The 10,000-nt window shown below is 35.4% G+C and overlaps 1 protein-coding gene across 5 annotated transcripts in view; it reads left to right on the plus strand.

Annotated features, from left to right (window-relative positions):
- LOC135224614 (long-chain-fatty-acid--CoA ligase 4-like) overlaps positions 1-10,000 on the plus strand; it is a 28,604-nt gene that overhangs the window by 4,890 nt on the left and 13,714 nt on the right. The window lies entirely within an intron of this gene.

Here is a 10,000-nt window from a genome sequence, read left to right on the forward strand (position 1 = left end):
ATTTATATCTGAGAAATTTTCCGAGAGTTTTATGCAAGTACAGGATGATTTAATTGCCAACCTGAGAAAAAATATATATTAACAGCGAACTTTACCATATCGACTATTTCCACTTTAACAAGCGAGCAAAAACCATATTCAAAATATGCCATTTAACTGGAAAGAAAAAAAAATTGAGCAATCTACTTTTTAACTTTTAAAAAACTGAAAATGTCTTCAGATACAATTAATCATTTTTGCGACAATTAAATAACACTGGAAAAGTTGTAAAGAGGTGACTGAGGACGCTAATTCACACCCACGTGACCAATTAAAACATCATCAATGGGGTGGGGGGTAGGGGGGGTTTAATTTATGTGATAAGATATTCAAGGTACAGACGCGGTTTTATGAGGTTAAAGAGCTCTTTTAACGGGGCGAGGACACTTCTATGAACGGTGTGGTTATTGACGCAATTTCTAGCTAATAATTTTATGTACGTTGTATCCGGACTTTTTTTTTTTTTTTACCAAATGTCGATTTTAACTGAATATACTTAATACGTCATACTGAAGATAACAAATAGTGATGTGTATGTAACGTTATATATATATATATATATATATATATATATATATATATATATATATATATATATATATATATCGCATGTAGTAAATAAGAAGGAAATTCTTTTAAAGTATTTCCAGTGTTGCTATCACACAATAATATTTTCCGGAATGTAAAATATTTTCAAGGCAAGTAAGTCGTCACCATCTTGAGAGAGAAATGTATTTTTATTTATCAAAGTATTCTCAGAATAGATACGAAAATCGGATAAAATTTCCATGAATCTCATTCATAAGGTGAATATATTTTCAGGTATAATATATATATATAAATATATATATGTATATATATATAATGTATATGTACATTATATATATGCACTATATATATATAAGTATAAAATATATGTGTATATATATATATATATTATATATATATATCCATATATATATATATATATATATAGCACGAAAGTCCGCGTGCTTGAGAATATCATATTATCCACATAGTAAGAAACACGGGACTTGGAACAATTACATTCGTAGTTTATTCTACATTTTCAAGTACGAAAGTTCTTGTTCCAACTCCCGGGTTTGTGTATGTGTGTGCATGTGTTTGTGTGTGTGAAAGAGAACGCTATGTCGAAAGCACATTGGGCCAATCAATTGAAGAAACATCCGGCAACTGCATAGGTCATCCATGACTTGAGAAAATGTAACGACTCCAAGGCGAGATGGGCAATGTGTTTGTCGCAACCAGCCGCCATAGCAAAAGGGTTAGTCAGCAAGACGCAGCTCCTGCGCTTTATGTACCAATTCGTCTGTCAATTAATCAATCGTTTTGCAATGAGGGACGGGTGAGGGGGGCGGGGATTAATGGTTCATTGGAAGGGAGAGGTGGAAGGATGGGATTATCTTCGCTAGGAGATTTAGGTATTCTTTTGGAAACCAGTTTCTTTTAATCTGCGCAAGGATGTTTTGTGTTTTGTAAGGGGTTGGTTGCCCGTGTGTTTTATAACTTGATCACATCGAAAAGTATCTTTCAGGTTTCATAAGATTTTTTTTTTTTTTTTACCCAATGATGAGATTCGTCACTTGCAGTGCAGTAATATATACTTGTGAGATCTCTTATCAGTGCGTGCGTGTGTATATACATACATACATATATATAATATATATAGGGTGTGTATGCATATGTTGACTCTTTCACAGAGTAGATGAAATAGAAATGTGTATTATAACACATATTACCTAAGAGATGAATGTAAATAAACGCCCAGTTCATTCATGAAGTGTATTCGCCGTGAATGCAAAGAAACGCCCAGTTCACCTATCAAGCAGGAGGGCCCACCTGTTCAACAGCAGGCTCTAATGCCTAGCTTCCTTTCCGTAGTGATGAAGGCTGCAGCTGCAGTTTGAAACAGGCACTAGGAATCTGCCAGGCTGGGAATATGTTTGTGTATTTTTAGGCGTTTGTTTGTATATATATGAGCCCTTTCACGCATCATGTATTTCATTACTCTACAAACATTTACACATTATATGTGTGTATGTACATATATAATAGCATATATATATATATATATATATATATATTTATATAATCATATATATATATATATATATATATATATATATATATATATAGTATATATATGATATATAAAGTCCATCTCATGAAGGTTGCTCATAAAATCTAAAATTTCGTCTTTTTTGGGGCATCATATTTATATATATATATATATATATATATATATATATATATATATATATATATATATATATATATATATATATGTGTGTGTGTGTGTGTGTGTGTGTGTGTGTGTGTGTGTGTGTGTGTGTGTGTGTTGCCCATAATACCTAAATACACCATTATATTTAACTATATATGTATGTTTATGTATATATACATATATATATATATATATATATATATATATATAAATAAAATATTATATATATAATAAATAAAAGGTTGTAGTCCACAAAGGAGAAGAAAAACTGAAATTCCTTTTAGCTCAACAGTTTCGGCGTTCACTGGCCCTTATCGATATATATATATATATATATATATATAATATATATATATATATTATATATATATATATATATATATATATGTACGGATTCCAGGTGAAGATATATAAAATAAACTTTGGCCTAGTTGATGTGTTTTGTGGACCCTGCTGTATGATAATATAATATATATATTATATATATATATATATATATATATATATATATATATATGTGTGTGTGTGTGTGTGTGTGTGTGTATGTAATTGTTAATGTGTAGCATAACATAACGTACGTGAAGCTAAGCAAAACGTTGGCTGTATCTCTGAGTAAGATATTAGGCGCCCACACCAACAAGCAGCCTCCTAAACCCAGTTAACCATTATTTCATTCATTGGTGGCCTTGAGGCTGTGGGAGAGAACATGAATGCGGGATTTGCACTCTCACTCTATTTAGGTTCTTTAAGGCAATACTGACACCTTAGAGTCTCTCTCTCTCTCTCTCCTTCCTACAATTCTAGGAAACAAGTTTACACTACTGAAGCTTAAGAAAAAAAATGCCTGACATGGACTTTTTTGACTGACTAAATTGAAATTTTCAAGAACAGCACAAACACCAATAATTTCTTGGTGCGTTTTATTTCTTTTGTCATCGAATGTAGTAGGTGGCCTTATACCAACTGAGGCTCTTCCTCTCAGGTTCAGTCTGTAAGAGAGGATCTTCTGAAGTTTCCTTGAGTTTAATGTCAGGATGTATACTGTGGGAAACGTGATTTGTGGCAAACCGGAGGACACTAGTTAGGCTTAATAGTTTTAATGCTTCATCTATCATTCCGTATCTGCGATAGTCATCTACTGATATGAAATCTAATAGGCCTATTCTGCCAGGTGGGTACAGAACAGAACAAGTTCTTCACTTGAGTAGGAAAATGAAATACAGTATGAGACAAGGGACTGAGGAAAGAAAAAATGAAGCATAGGGTTCAAGGGAGTGAGGAAATAGAAAATGAAGGAATCAAAGGAAATGAAGGATTGAGCATGCGGAAGAGAGGCAAAGAGAGAATGAAGGGCAGGGCATGAGGAAGAGAGGCAAGAAAGAGAGAATGAAGGGCAGGTACGAGGAAGACAGGGAAAGAGAAAATGACGTACTGTCTAAGGTCAAAAGAGTAGGAGACCTACTTTAATAAACTAAATCGTCAGCATTTTAACTGTTCAGTAGCCAGTCTTAGAAAACGTTGTGACTGGCGATATCTGGGCGGATTTCCAGTCTGGCAGTTAGGGTGAGGTGGAAGCTTGATGAATTCATGTGGACAGTCTTCAACGAATATGTTCCACTTTTCATGTTATAATCAGTAGTTTACTTATACAACGACTATCCCTTTAACGTTACAACCCTTTTTAGCTTAAATTTTCTGCCTTAACACAATGATTAGGTTTTTTAACGAAATAGAGGAGTTACGAAATTATATATATAATGTATAATTATATATATCAATAATATGTGTGTGTATTGGAGTTCATTCTGTTGTTACGTGTGGCTGTGGCCGTGACCAATGTAGTTATTTCAGCATCATCAACCCTCTGTTGAAGAAAACGGCTTTAGTGTTTATATAAGAATATAAACACATAAAATATATACGCATGTATATTGTATGCATGCGTAAAAGGGGAATTTATTTACTCAAAACGGTTTCGCCACAAGAAAAAGTGTTAAACCATCAGTTCAGCCGCTCTTCGGGTAATTGTGTGAGACATTTACTAAGAGCAGCTTATCTGTTTCACCATTTCCCGGCGCGTTTTTGTCCTTTAGAATAAAATTTCCGGAGCATGATAACGCTTCGAAGTGTTTCACAGATGCGATACGTTATCAGGAGATAAAGATTCACAGACAGAACACTTATTTATTGCGTTACCATTCTCTCTCTCTCTCTCTCTCTCTCTCTCTCTCTCTCTCTCTCTCTCACACATGCATATATATATATATATATATATATATATATATATATATATATATATATATATATATATATATATATAATATATAAAATTCTGTGATCAATTCATTCTTCTCGTATGGTATTATAAGTGTAGATGAACAGCTATTTATATTTTTAAAAAGATCTGCCTCATATAAGGTTCTTTTATATTTTACGATCATCCGGACTTAGTATCACGCATTTGCTGCTCACAAATAAGTCGTCACTTCCAATACCAACGCAAAAAAAAAAAAATGAAACTTGTATTCTAGTTGATTTTCATATTCTATTCCTGTACCCCGACCCTCCCAACGTTCTTTCCCCTTGTCGTTGTGAAGGGACGACAAGAGTTTGAAAGAAAAGGGAGCAAGTTGTTGGATCACTAATCCTCTTTGGTATTCGCCCGGCATGTTTGTCCGTGATCTGTCCGTGTTAATATTCATTTCCATAAGAGGGATGCCCGGTGCGCGATGCAATCTTGCCATATCTGGGCGATCCAGAAAATTGAAAGGGTGGGTTTTATTGTTTGCTGTTCTTATTCTGTAGAATGTTATTGCTTATTAGGTTACCTGAACAATACGAGAGTAGGTTAGTGAATGTTAAAGTTCAGCAAATAAGTAAAATGAGGTAAAGACAGTCATATGAAATAAACTAATAAACGGAACGAGCCTGACCGCAATGTATCGTAATTCCTCTTCCGTTAAAGCTTCTAAAAATAACAAGTCACTTTTTTCCTTGAAATCTATTGCTCAAATTCGTCCTTCATAAAAACTTGCCTCTAACAGCGTCCGTATTAAAACTTGACAAGATATACTCGTATTTTATTTCCTTTAGCAATCAATGGTGTGACTGACATAGTTATGTACGAGGAAAAAAATCGACAAAAACTGGTTCGTCCTGTTGGCCAGAGAACAAGAAATCACACCAAAAATGGTCATAAATGTTTATCTTCTTTTTGGCGGCAGCAGTCATTGAAACTGGAGGACACTAAAAGGAAAAGTGTACGTGCAGATACACACTAACCTGCATCCTTAACAGGAGTAAGGACGGCTGAATTCATTTGTACACGTTCCACCACTTGTTGCAACACAAAAAGAAATTCTTTTTTTATGGTGGAACAGAAACGTAGGCCTCGCCGAGAACTGGAACATTATTTAGCGAGGACGCTGTCCAAGTTCAGATTCCTGTTCTGACGAAAGCCATTCTTCGCGAACAGACATTGTACCGCAGGTGAGAACGTTTTCCCCTACAGCCCGATCAATGTTATAGAGTGACGGTTTATGAATGGATAGAAATTTGTCACTTACAATATTTTTTTTCTTAAGGTATCAACGATAACTACGCAGTGATTCTTTTCAGTTGTAGCAATGCCGTTAATTTAAGCATTCTGAGTGTTTCGTGCTACTGAGAGCCTGTACTTCAATGATATGATAAGGTTATCTGGACGGACAAAGATGCATTGGATGTGGTACTGTTAATTTCTTGTTCCTCACTCAAGGTCTTTAACGACAAGTCTTAGAAATTATAACAAGAATGCGACATAAGTGAAGTGGAAGAATAAAAAAAAAAGTTCAAACGCAATTTGTCCCACGAAATCAACGCCGCCTTAGAAAAAATACTCTTTCGACACGTGCATTTTTCTTAAAATGATAACGATCATAAATAACACTATCCTGACGACGGCGCTCATGACTGTCGGCGTTTTTCTTTTTCCTTTGACATTGACTACCACCAGGCCTACTCTCACTTCCACTAAACCCGTTTCAACAACTCCATTTTATGTGATACGTCTTGTGGCACTTATCTACCAGGAAGACCTCTACTTGGCAGTTGAATTGTTGATTAACAACTTCCAATTGGAGAGACTGTAATGTGTGTGTGTGTACAGAGATAATATAATTATAACCCCTTGAAATCAGGAATAATTAAGCCGAGGAAGTCTCTCCTACATCCTACATCAGTCGACTACTCAACGGGTTTTAAAGCAACCTGCCTGTATCACTCCTTCCAGAGTTTAGTATCAAACTAGGTCTCACTGGTTTATGAACGTTGGTGCCTCTTGCTTGTACCTTATTTCATGAATGAATAAAGGTGAAATAACAATGACACATACTAATTATCATAGAAGTAGCAGTCGAAGCAGCTAAAGAATGATTCGATCATTTTGTCCTAGAGATACATTAGATAAACCTACAATTCGACTGTTAGAGCTGTTTTTTTTTTCTCGTTATACTAATCACGCTGTTGTGAAGTAAAGTATGTTGGCAAGAATATTATTATTATTATTATTATTATTATTATTATTATTATTATTATTATTATTATTATTATTATTATTAACAATTAAAATCCACAGTAGTGTTAAAAATATATTTTTGTACAATGCTAAAAATTGCTAGGTGATACTTCCGGATACTGCTCCGTATTCCTCTTCAGTCCTAGTCTCTCCTAGTAATTTTTAGCATTGTGCAAAAATATATTTTTAACGCTACTGTGGCTTTTAATTGTCAATATTATAGCCTAGTTACGGAGGTTCCTTTGTTCATTATTATTATTAATAAGCAACATTCTGAAACATTACAGTAGTATTGTTGACAGTATTTTATGTGACGTTACTATAATTCTGGGTAACAACAAGAAATGAAGTAACATCACAACGACCACATCTCGCTCTCCCTTCACCTACAACCCCCTCCCCCAACCGCCACCACATCGAAACCGCAAGGAGGATCGGATTTCTTTCGTTGATATGAAGAGTCCTTTGCAACTGAATTTCAATCACTTGCATAAAAGCCGACTGGAAGGGCAGGGAAGTAAGTTTTTGTGGTCGAAACAGAACAATAATTGAGAGAGAAGGAGAGCTTCTATTGTTTGTTTAGAATAGTTCACTACTGTGCTGTCAGCGCCTCAGCGGCGTGGTTGGTATGGTATTAGCGTCCCACCTCGGTGGTCGCGTGTTCGATTCTCGGCCATTCCATTGAGGAGTGAGAGATGTGTATTTCTGGTGATAAATGTTCACTCTCGATGTGGTTCGGAAGTCACGTAAAGCCGTTGGTCCCGTTGCTGAATAACCACTGGTTCCATGCAACGTAAAAGCACCATACAAACAAACACAAAACTAGTGTGGTCATAAAATAGTATTACCATTAAAAGTCGCATTAATGCCCGTGTGTGTGTGTGTGTGTGTGTATAGTATATATATATATATATATATATATATATATATATATATATATATATAAAACGGGTGTGGGGGGATGTACTGGGAGACGTAATATACTATAACCAATAGAAAATCAGGAACAATTAAGTCGAAGAGTCAACTACTCACCAGGTTTTTAAAGCATACTGCTTCTATCATTCCTTCCAGAGTTGAGTATTGAACACAAATGTTTTAAAAGCCAGTTTCCTCGCTAAGGACTTAAAGTGTTTTCAATAGAATTTAAGGGCAAAACTGGAAAGTTGGAGACTTCAAGTGGGAGCTGTAGATTGGTATTGCACAGCACTGTTATCGCAATGCAGTAATGGCATTTTGCATCATTCATAAAGACATTTTACGTCAGTAAATCTGTAATGCTATTTTCCACCAATAATACTATTTTGATGGATCTGACAACATTTGCACGACGTTTTACGTAAGTGATTGTAAGAGCTTTAATTTACATCGATTATTCACCTGAATGGATGACAGGTTGGTTGAAACATGCGCCAAACAGCAACCCGGAATTTTAAAGAGAAAATGGGTAACTGGCAAATGCACTTTTGCTGATCCTACTGTTTTTAAACAATCTGAGATTACAGGACAAAAGGCGGGACATAACCTTCGACAGAGTACGATAAATGTGAGTCGTTGATCTCTCTCTCTTCTCCCCTCTCTCTATAGAGAGAGGGAGAAGAGCATAACGACGGGGTACTGTGACGCTGGATCTTACATCAAGTGTAATTGCCTATCTGAAATACTACTATTACGCCTCATCCCAGAGACAATAAAGTAGCAGCTCTCAGCCTAGTTTTCGTGGGAAAGCTTTTGTGCAATGCTTAAAAAAGGCTTACGGAATATTACGAACCTGCCAAGAGCGAGAGTTACCGGTACGTATCAGGTTGGTTCAAGTTCAGAATACTGCCTTGAGTGAATGCAAGAGAACTTCACTGTTTCTGAATAGTTTGGTTATACAATGAATTACGGCCGGTGTATATTAGTATACACTACACGTAAAAAGCTGTACTCTGGATATGCATCGTCATAATGCAATGCGAAGTTTACACCGAAGTTTACACAGAACTGCATACTGGTGTCTGCAATTTTAGGCCATTGACAATTGCAATATTAACACTAATATTGAATTAGTCATAATTTGCAACCATTATACATTCACTGTCAGGTAATGCGGGTACGGGTCGATAGTCATACTTGCGTTGGGTTGATAGTGTGTGTGTTTGTGTGTGAGAGAGAGAGGTGGTTATCCCTGGTAGGAGAGGTCGAAAAGTCATCCTTTAATGACGTGATCATAATATCACAAGCATGTGAGGAAGTGATGGTAATCTGCTGTGTCCATTGCATGTTGAAACAAGGACTGTATAATAAAGAGAAACACGTACAGTAGACAAAGATTTATGCGAGTCAGTTTGAACTGGAGACATTTACAGGAAGTTTTGGGTTCGTGCATACGATGTAATACTAACGTGCGAGAACGTTGAACTAGGGCGGTTACTATCATCATTATTCAACTGTACGCCATAACACATCGGTTTAACTTTTATTAAACAGGTCAGGCATTTTATTTTTTCATTAAATCACATAGGGTAGTCAAAAAATTATTGGAAAACCGCATTATTCGATATTTCTTTATGTGAGTTGTTGTTGAAAAAAATTGAGTACTGGAAAGTTATCCTGAATTTTTAAAATCTGGAAGCAAGTATTAATTTAAACAAATACGCACACACATACTATACTATATATTATATATATATATAATATATATATAAATATGTATATATAAATATATATATATATATATATATGTTTATATAATTCATATAATGTGTTTCTGTGTATACATATATGTAAATAAATTCTTCTGTTAAACCAGGATACATCTCAAGCATAAAAGGCCCGTTAACGCTCTGGTTTCGGGTTAAGGACTGTATTTCGGTCGACTGACTTCCACCTTTATCACTATTTGATAAGGGTGGAAGTCAGTCCACCTAAATATAGTCCTTAGCTTTAAACCAGAGTGTTTTAATGGGCTGCGAATGTGTATGGGTGCATTTGTACATATGCTGACTCATCATTCACTACGAACCGGCTCTGGACATGTGACCATTCCAACTTGAATGACGAATAACGATGCATCCTGTATTCATGTCTGGCAGTGCAAGGTATAATATCAATAGTCGACGTATAATTTCCTGATGTCATCGAGCTACAGGCTGTCAGAATTACGTTCAAGCTGTACT

Source organism: Macrobrachium nipponense, chromosome 12, assembly GCF_015104395.2.
Source record: "Macrobrachium nipponense isolate FS-2020 chromosome 12, ASM1510439v2, whole genome shotgun sequence".
NCBI lineage: Eukaryota > Metazoa > Arthropoda > Malacostraca > Decapoda > Palaemonidae > Macrobrachium > Macrobrachium nipponense.